This window comes from Camelina sativa, chromosome 3 (assembly GCF_000633955.1).
Source record: "Camelina sativa cultivar DH55 chromosome 3, Cs, whole genome shotgun sequence".
Taxonomy (NCBI): domain Eukaryota; kingdom Viridiplantae; phylum Streptophyta; class Magnoliopsida; order Brassicales; family Brassicaceae; genus Camelina; species Camelina sativa.
This window is the reverse complement of record NC_025687.1, coordinates 15,262,658-15,273,645: the sequence shown is the minus strand read 5'-3', so window position 1 is coordinate 15,273,645 and position 10,988 is coordinate 15,262,658.

Here is a 10,988-nt window from a genome sequence, read left to right as displayed (position 1 = left end):
TCTTCTTCTTTGAACTCTCTGATGCCTTTCATCCTTACTACTGAATATCTTACTCCCAAACCTTCTCAACCACAATTGTAAGATGTTCAGCTGAAGATCCAATGAACACTATCGGTTATGCAACTTAGCTGCTACCGCAAATCTCCGGTCACCTCGTTTCATTAAATAAAAAATTTAGTCGAATTCCAGAACATAGCTTCTTTCCTGATTTCAAATTTAGTTAACAATTCCAGAGAGATATTTTGCTAGCAATATCTTAGTCTTCGTCTCTCTCTAATGGTTTCATGAACTTGTGCCAATCTTGTTATAAACCTTAATTCCTCTTTTCTTAGTCAAAGACAACTACATCCTTACCTTTCAACCCTTTAAACCACCGATGTTTTCTCACGTCGCCACAAGACCTTTCGTCGAGCCAATCATGAACTCTAAATCCTAACAAGTTTAAGAAATCCAGGATTTAAAATTGCTTTTATCGGTTGACGAAACGAAGAGAAGAAGAATCTCTATGTTCTCAAGCAAATCCACAACGTATTCACACATATCCATCATCTCCAAAAAAAAACTTTGAAACCCTCTATGTCTCTAGAAGCTGCAATACACTTTTCAATCACCTTCTCACAATAGACTTTTCGATCGTGGGCTAATTAAATCAAACATTGGCCCAATAAAATATTCTTCTGACCAAATCTAAGTCGATAATATAACATGATTCTCCTATTTTCGGTCCGACGATGACTCTATAAACTCCTGACAAGTTCAACACAATTTCATCTTTCTTCTCCATCTTCTGAAACTTTTATGCCCACCGTTGCACCCTTTTGGCATGTATCCATAATTTGAATGTCTCCACTTGATCTTCACAACCCCGCGAAGTCAAGCCTTCAATTCCCATCCTCAATCAGCCACACAAATCAGAATTCTCGATCTCTTCCTTACATCATCATGAACACTTTTCTTCTCTTTTGCTTCAGTTCTCACCTTCTAGCCACAAATCCATGACCATACCCAAAACAAGAACATACCTCTATCGAACACAGCTCTGATACCAAATATAAGACTTATATGTGGCTAGATGTATATGTTAAAGTATGAGAAAACACAAACTTTGTTAACGGGGTTCATATAACCTACATTCCCGGGACCAAGTCCAGAATTCATTAGCTAGAAAAGTTGCATCATACAATTGTATTTGATGGGGCAACGCGAACACACCATGTGTGAACCCTAAGGCGCGCACCTCTTTATGAAACACCCTCTTGATATTTATAACCCTAGAATTGACAACTTTCCTATTCTAAACCGGTAAACTAACATATTTAGATAACTCCTAAATAGAACTAATTCTAATTCCATAACTCGATAGGATAAGTATAGCTTGCACCTCAAGCTATCTTCAAGCTTATGTCAACATTTGTTACCGTCCAATATCCATTATATATATTTTACTATTTTTCCTTATATGCACATCTATATATACATTTTTAGAGACATTTATGAAATAAATCCTGAAGTTTACACCTATTTACAAGGAATGTCATTGTCATTATTTTTAAATTTATAAGTTATAAAAAGAAATTTAAAACTAAGATTTTGTGCAGAACAAAAATTCTTAAAATATCTCTTTAATTAATCAGCTATTAATTACAATATCTCATTAAATATTTGTTTTGTAAAATTTCTAAATATTTCCTAAAATATCTCCTTAATTCATTATCTTAGAGCATACAAGAAACTAACTACATTGTAAATCACAAGATCTATTAGACAAAACACCAAGTCAACAATCTTTCTCTACGGGACTGGTTGTAAGACAACACGGGTTCTAATCGATATTACAAAAAATTAAAATATTATTTGTCTCATATTTCAATACAAGTAAACTTTTTATTTTACTACTTTTTTAAACAACACCGATATAGGATATGAATAATCGAACTGATTTAATAAAAATTGGTATTATATAAAATAATTATTAAAGAAATTCCAACAAAATCTGTAAATTCCAAAACATGTGAATTCCTAAAAATAAATATGTTAAAATCTAGTTGCTTACAAATGTATCTTCGGGTTTTAGATTTGACAGCCCGATCGTGTTTTATCGATTACCGTATGGTGCAAAACTAGTATTGAGTTTGTGGATGTTCGTTCATCTTGTGTGAATCCTAAATACCTTCCATATAATATATCCAATCAGAATCGTCTCAAAATATATGCAAATATATATTTTTAATTAAAAATTAAAATTAGTGCAACAACAAAATGATCTAATCATCGAAGATTTTAAATATAGTTTCATAATAAGAAATGAGGCGCTAAAATGGTATATTTTCCGCGAGTACGCATACGGCATACCACCATTGTTTTTATGTCGAAGACTCGCACTTATACTTTTAAAGTTGAATCCATGTTAAGATACGAAAGATCACAAAATTAAAATCTTCGGTCAAACGATCAAACATTATATACTCAATTCCATGTATTGATATAATAAATATCGAATTTCACGATATCAAAAACTGTTTAATGGTGCTTTTACTAATTACTTGAAGGCGAAGAAAGTATATACTTATCTTTGGATGAAGAGTGTATACATACCCACACGTATTACTTTATGTCGCATACAACATGCGATAAGTCGATTAATTGTTCATATTTGGTCGTACGAACGTGCTCGTAATGTTACAATGTTTATTAGTGGATCCAAATCACAAATTTATAAGTAACTTTAGTTTTTCTTTTGTTTTTTTTGATAATCGTATTCTACGACCACGACTTAAGTAAAATGGTATATTTACGTATAAACATGTTAAATAAGAATGTATTTATACATTTTGTTTACTATTTCTAACATATTTGTATGATTATTGTTTAAGGAAGTTTGGGACCCATGATGGTTTATCACACTTTTTGGTCATTAAAAGTAAAAACATATAAAGGCATGCCCAACATTTGGGGACCTAATGTCCAATTTCAATGGGGCAGTAGGAATTACCATATAAATATTTGAAATTTAAATTCTTCTTTAATTTATAGTAATTAATCTTCTGCGTTTTCGGGTTATTTGTAAAAGTTTAGGATGAACGAATATCATTTTTTGATTGGTTTCTTTTCTTTTCAAAGAAACATTACCATGATTAAAAAATGATACATGTACATGAATATACAAAATAGATGTAAACTAAACAAATTATACATATACCTAGTGAAACATAATATGTAATTATATATTTTAAAAATAAACAAAAAGTTGAGGAAGATATATATGTGCTACCGAATCACTTCTAACTTCCGATTACGAAAGAAATTAGATGGAATCATGGAATCATAGAAGAATAAGAATGAACATGTTAAAGAAATAACATTCCTATGTTGCGCCAAAGATTTATTCCTGAATCCATTACATCTTGACTCAATCGTCTCTCTTCTATTTTAAAAATGAGGCGCTAATGTTCGGAAGAGGAAGAGACAAAGCTATGTACTTCGATCATCTAATTAAGAAAAGTCTCACTCCTGCTACATCACATGCGTGACTAGTGTTATTGAATTAGTCATAACTCTAGTGGATCGTGAACAAAGCCGTACTCTTCTCGGATCTAGGGGGAGGAGAAATCAAATTTAAAAATCTTCTGAAATATAGTGTTATTGAATTAGTCATACACAAAAGTATTTTTAAATCTATTTTTATTGAAACATATTAACCAATGGATTTAAACCACTTTGTTGACGAGGTTTAGATGATTTGGTTTGTAAAAAAAACAAAACTTTAAATGTTCTAGTTATTTAGGGAAATTTTATAAGACACCATAACAATTTCTCTTAATTCACTCAAAATCATCAAAACCATCTTAAAACTTAGTAAAATTCATATTAATATTTAAAATTAATAGTTGATCCACTTCTTTGGCTTCCTTGATCATTATCTATCATTCTTCAATATAAATATTTGAAATAAATAAATAATATTTACTCTCTCCGTTTCAAAATATAGGATGTTTTAGTTAAAACACGCATATTAAGAAATAGTTACTTTTAAAAAGTTTAACCAATCATAAACAAGACGGTATAATATAAAATATAAAATTAATCTAAAAGTTGCATAAAAAGTTGTAAACATCCTATATTATGAAACAAAAATACATTTCTAAACATCTTATATTATGAAACAGAAGGAGTATGAGTTAACTTTTGTACTTCGAAAAACTGAATATATGCAGAGTTTGGTGTTAGATTTCAAACATCCATATAGATGAGGTGTATAAATAATTAAAGTTTTGTATCTAAACACCAACCAATCTCCTACAAGACTGTTTCAGTATCAAGCTTGAGTATTCTCCTAGAGGAGGGATTAGCGTCTCGTCGAAAGAGAGTTGTTTCTCGCCGTAAGGTGGCATGTATAATGGTCCATGGTCGTTGTTAACGTTGTGTTATGATGAGCTAGGGCTTTGAGAGAGATATGCTTGGAGAACAAGTTACGGAGCTCGACCTATTCTTCCCCATAGAAGATCCATTATTCTCACAAGACTCATTTGTGTTGCTTGCTATTGATCTGCTTTCTTCTTTGATTGCCCCACTAATTCTTTTTGGTGGCCTTTTCAAGATCGGACATCACTTCTTGAACTTTTTTTTGTTTGCGTTCCACTAATACAAAATACAAACTGTAGGCCCATTATAACGAACCCCAAAATCAACCCTCTTTAGCTAGCCTCCCCATATCTACGGGCGCCAACGCTACTTTGCTATTCTTCTTCATTCTTCAATCAGGGATTTTGAAACTCTAGCTAGGCGATTATTCAACAAAACTACTCTACGTATCCCATTGGTTGTGCATTTTGATTCGGTTTTCAAGCAGTTGTCGTTACATTTGCTATGATTTGTTCGTAATTGTAATCAGATTAGCTACACTGTTTGCTACTTTATTTCTTGACTCTCATCCGTGCAAATGCATATGAAAGAAATCTATTTGAATAATTTGTTAGACGTTAAATTCTTTTTTTTTTAAACACAAAATTGATGCCTAACAATCATCAGTATACTTGGTTATACTTTGGTGAGCAAAAATAAATATTCATCTTTGCCACATCTTGGAGCAAATGGGGATATCACACTTTTTTTTAATATAATTTTTGGGTTTTGCATTTCCATCTATTATTGGTGGTAAAGACTATTGGCCAAACAAACTCGAGATAATATGTGTATATGACAAATTTTGAACCGAATAAATAGCAAAAAAAATATAATATGTGATTAAAGAGAAAGAAAATATCCTATATATGTGATTTAAATCCTATGATATATTTGGTTTGTGATATTTCATTGCTAGATAAGATTTGTAATGTTGTGGGTGTTTTTTTTTCTAAACCAAAAATGAAGAAAGCGCCATGTAAATATGCTATCATGCAGAAATTTCTTGCTTAGAACACTTTGGATTAAAAAAATTTGGAGGCTCCGTATGAGATTATCTGCAACAATTAAACACCAAAACTCCTACATATATTTGGTCAAAAAGCTAAAGTCCACAAGCGTTTCTCACTAGTCCCTACGCTTCTAACACCAATGTAGGGATGGGTGCTTGTATCGTTAACTGACTATTACAGTATTACTAGATGCCCGTTATTAATACATGCCAAATTGAACTCCATGCCTTATAAACACGATTTTACGAAATAGTTTTTATTGCCACATGCATGTTAAGTATATCTGTTTTGTCACAAGTTGCAGTGTAGTTAACCAATTGACATGGTTATAAATTTATAACCATCAACATCAGAGATTACAGACCAGAAGCTTCACTAACACATGGGACCGATAAAACCTAGCTAAAGAACTCAAATGAGGAAAAATCTACAATGATTTTTCCATTTCACACATAAAAGGGATCCAAAATATTTTCACCTTAGTGTAAGCTATTTAAACTGAGTTCTTAGTACTCTTTTAACAATTATGTTTACCGAATGTCACTTTCTTCCTAAAACATCTACAAAAACACCTTATTCCTTGTATATATTCTTATATCTAACTCTGAAATTTTGATTCGAGGATTAAACAATGTCATCGACATTCTAGGCATTCTAATCGTTGTATTGCATGTGCACATATTTCCAGAACCAAATCATTAATCTTAAGACAATTATGAGGTTACAAAGTATTTTCTTAGTATTACCAAAAATATGTCGAAATATATTTTGAACTGAATTTTAGTATTACCAAAGATATGTCGAAATATATTTTGAACTGAATTCTCTTGGAAAGTTGTTTCTTTGTTTACTACTGAAATTAATAGAAGAAGAAAAGTTAGTTTTTGGTGACCGCAATGGGAGTTTGGAAACAGAATTGTTGGAGTGTTGCATGATGGAGTTTAGTACGACACGTTCAATTAAGCATCATATGAAAAAGTTATCAACAATAATACAAAATGAAATGATCAAACTTTTGACTTTTTCCAACATAAACCCAATTCATTGATGCGAAGTTATGCCAAGTTGCCATTTGATGCTCTATATTTTCGATATGTGGTTTATAATCCATTCATGACTTTTGAAAACAATAGACACAATACTGTATATATTCCAATATTTTGACTTTTTTCTCATAATTTAATGTAAAAAAACGAACGATTATTTGATGATAAAAAAAAAATAGTTTACATTAGAAGATGTCAACTTTTTTTTTTAATATAATAAGGGCTTTACTCTTTTTTTTGTCTATTAGGCATTTTATATTATTTTAAAATATGATATATTTTTTTTCATATACTACTTAGTAGTCATGCTATTAAAATCCATAAATTCTAGTGAAATATTTCATTTATAAAGACTCAGCTCACAAATTGTTTTTTTAAATGACCCAACTGAAAATCTATTTTTAATAAGAATGATAAAAATTAAGTATTCGTCAATAAATAGAACCTATTATTGAGAATGACCAAACCAATAATATTAATACGCACATTTATGCAAAGTCGTATTCAAATTATTTTTATATTATGGCTTGCGTAGACCAACATATAAAACCAACCCATGGGAAGTTCTTAATTAATAATTTTTTTTTGTAGACTACTAAAACTAAATATAGTCAATTTTTTTAATAACTAAGTCGTGTCAATCACTATTAATAAAAATAATTTGTGAGTTAGGTCTTTCTATATACATATATATGTACTATTATTTGCACGTTCGATCGTTCTATATAGAATATTAGAAGTAGGTTTGGATCATTCTCAATAAACATAATTTGTAAGTTGGGTTATTCTTAATAATTATAATTAACAAAGGTAAATAATAATTTTTTGACAAAAAAGGCAAATAATATATAAATAAATATAATTTCTAGTAGTCCTAATTAAGGAAGGGAAGCTGCTTCGTCGCTTTGTTTGGAAATCATCCAGAGGTGACGCTAAACATCGCGGTATCACATTCGGAAACTAAATAAGTAAATATCATTTTCAATAGTTGCCCTCCACTCTTTGTTTTTAGGAATCTGGAGAGTGGAGTTCCACACTTCCACAAAAATGTGTTCAACTGAAGATTCATGAAAAAAGATTTGTTAGTGTAATTGAAACGTACACCTATACTAGCCTGATGTTAAAATAACTAACGCCTCGCCAAATAAATTTTCCTGATCCACTTGATATGTTGTTGTTGGAGTGAACCCACGTATTCTGCCCACTAATTAGCCCGACTTATCAATGTGACTTATAGTAATAAATCGGTTCAACAGTCAGGTCGGATCAGACAAGTTCAAATCAGTTGACTGTTGCCAGTGGCCATATACATTTTTTTTTTTATGTTTATGACAACTGCTTGACAATCACACATTGTGAAGAGCGAGAACGAGGGTGGTAACGGTTGTTTAAAGATTTCTTATTTGTTTACTTTATATATTTTAAAACTTTTTTCAGAACTGTAAAATGTAAATTAGCAGAGATAGTCTTATGAATCTTATCTATTTATGGAACATACAAAAGTAAGAAAATTAGCATAATTGAAAAATTCATAATGTTAAAAGCGAGTGTGCTTGTCAGTTGGGATGCCTTCGAAATGGTTAGAAGTGATTGCATAGTATAATTAGAGTAAAAAGAAGATATTATGATACCAAAAAAAAGAAGAAGACTACGATATTAGTTATTCTTCTTTAGAAATTTCTGTTCTTTTTAATATGCACTTAAATGAAATGATGAATAGATGCATTGAGCATTTGGATGTGATTAATTAAATAGACTATTAAATTTATGATGTATTACATCATTGCATAATGTAAGCACTCTATTATAATGAAACACTTAAATATCTTAGTCGTTGGACATAATTGCGTCTTAAATAATACTACCTCCTCGTTCAGTTGTCCCATGATTTCAACCATTAGATTGGAAAGGAATGTCCAAAGATCTGAGCCGTTAACATCAAAATGAGAAATCTATTTAAGAAGATGGCTTCCTTCATTACTTCTCACATCAAAATATTTGAAAATATTTCTTCTTCTATAATATGCCTCCATATATACAGAAGGTTCATAATAATTCTACGAAGCCGGTGCATGTAAACACGATTTCTGGTGGTGAGGGGTGGGATATTGCTTATGGAGAAACTAAGGATATTAATGATTATATCACTTCTGATGTATATTCGGAGATTAATGTAGAAGATGGAGATAATTCTAAAGGATATCGCCTGAGATACAGCTGGCCGAGTCAGATTATTTCTCTTAATGATAATATTGGCCTCAGTGCTGGTGTTGCAGATTCTGAAATTCTTTCATGGAAGGATAAAATATATATCGGTATACATGTTTATGTAAATTCAGTCCAGATACATGCTAAGAATGATTATTTAGGATTACGTCAAGCTGATGAATCTGTAAAATATTATTATTCTATTACTGCAACAATCAAAGAAGGAGGAGGTGTTACACTTGAAGGATTTGAGCCTCAAGGTGGGAAAACTAAAGATGAGGTTGAAAAAGAGGAAGAAGCATCAGCGGAAGATGGCGCAACTCAAAGTACCAGCAAGATTAATTAAGTCTCCTTTTCCCTTTTAGTTCTGTATTCTTGTGCAAATAATAAAGTGGCTTTATGTTCCTACCTTTGAGGGCAAAACCACGTTTTCTTTATGCTTTTGTGTGCTTCCAAGTGTGTAGGAGTTGAGACTCCTTTGTAAATTGAAAATAAAACATTAAATAAAGACTTATTATGTTTGCTTATTGGAAGATTTGTTCTTGTGTTTGTATTGTAGAGTAGATTTCACTAGAAAAGCAAATAAGAAATTTGTTTTACTAACAAAGTTTTTAAAAATTGAGTGAAAGAACCGAGAAAAAAAAACTGATATTGTAACATTCTAGAAAACAATTGGAGATTTTACGCATTTGCTAGCTCTAACGTTTCTGTATTCAATCCGAGTTAAACTCAATTCTGCAGCTTGTCGCTACACGTGTTTTCAGGGTCTTTCGTACTCAAATATATAATGTGCATGGATGTATATAATTTTTGGATGATCGGTTTATACCACACAAAGTCTAGGTCTCTTTAATAAACTACACAAAACTATCCAATTAATCGAGAACGACACCAAAATGAAAATCGATTGTGACATCTCGGTTTCAGAGACTTGTAGAGAGGTTTAAAAGAATTGATTTGGCCAACTATATTATCAAAGTGCACATATCCTTTCGGTTAAGGGTCGTTAGAGAACTTCATAGTTAAGCGTGCTTATGCTAGAGTAGTTTTAGATAAGTGACATTCCGGGAAGTAATTGTCGGAACTGTGCGAGTGAGGACAAAACACAGGGAAAAATCATATGGTGATTTGTAAGGGCGGTAAACAAGTTTTTAAAGCCTCCCAAATATAGCAAACCGGCCGCCGGATATGGATGGGCTCACGGGCATAGTAAGAAGACGTGAGACCCATTAAGAAAAATGGACACATGGATTGAAATTGGATATGAAGCCCACTAAAATGTGGCGGTGGAGGCGTTACATCGAACAATTTTGCATTTAGATTGTGTATGTTTCCATTCAATATGTTTCAAACGTGATTTAAAATCAAAATTTACTAAATCTGACTTCTTTAACTTATAGTACCCTACCCGAGAGACAATGATGAACGACCAATCATTATTTTATTTTATCGGTTTAAACCATCATTATTGATTGGTCGTGTAATACTATTTTCATCTCCTTTCATAAAAACGCACATTGATAAACAAACCATTTACGTTTAGAAAACGTAATAATTTGCTATTTGCAATCTACTGTTTAACCTTGTTCTCGCCATGCCATTTGGTTATTAGATAATGCACATGTTCTCAAGTATAAGTTATAACCTTTATTTGCCAGAGTTGCTTTGGGCCGGGAACAAGAAAATAAAAGCATTAAATCACTTTTTTAAAACTTTTATCTATGTTTGGTCGGAATCTTAATATATAAGTGGTTTACACTGCAAGCTTGATAGAGTAAGTCCTTTAAGGAGCCCTCTCATGAATTAGTGAAAATTTGCCCAACTTAGAGGAAAACCTTGCTTTCCTCCAATCCTTATCAACGGACAACGATCATATTGGTTTTGGATCACTTCTTGACGAAGCCTAAACCTACAATTTAGGTTTTTAATATCTCGAATCTCCAACTAGCTAGTCATAATGTTCATATTGTATATTTTGATTTGAATATGACGAAATATAGTCTTTCTTTGTTAATCTGGAGCAGCCATGACCATGCATGTGGCTGTCCTAGAAATTTACAACTACAGCGAGAGTTTAAAAGAAAAGACTAAACCCCAAACTCTTCGTGAATGAATTAGTCTGCTTTCCAACAAAAAAACTACCTATACACATATCTTGCATGCCAGTTTGTATCCAACTCACCAAAAATCCATCATCGGATACATTTTTCTGACTCTACTTATCTTGCATGCCAGTTTTTTTTTTTTTTTTTTTTTTTTTTTTTTTTTTTTTTTTTTTTTTTTTTTTTTTTTTTTTTTTTTTTTTTTTTTTTTTTTTTTT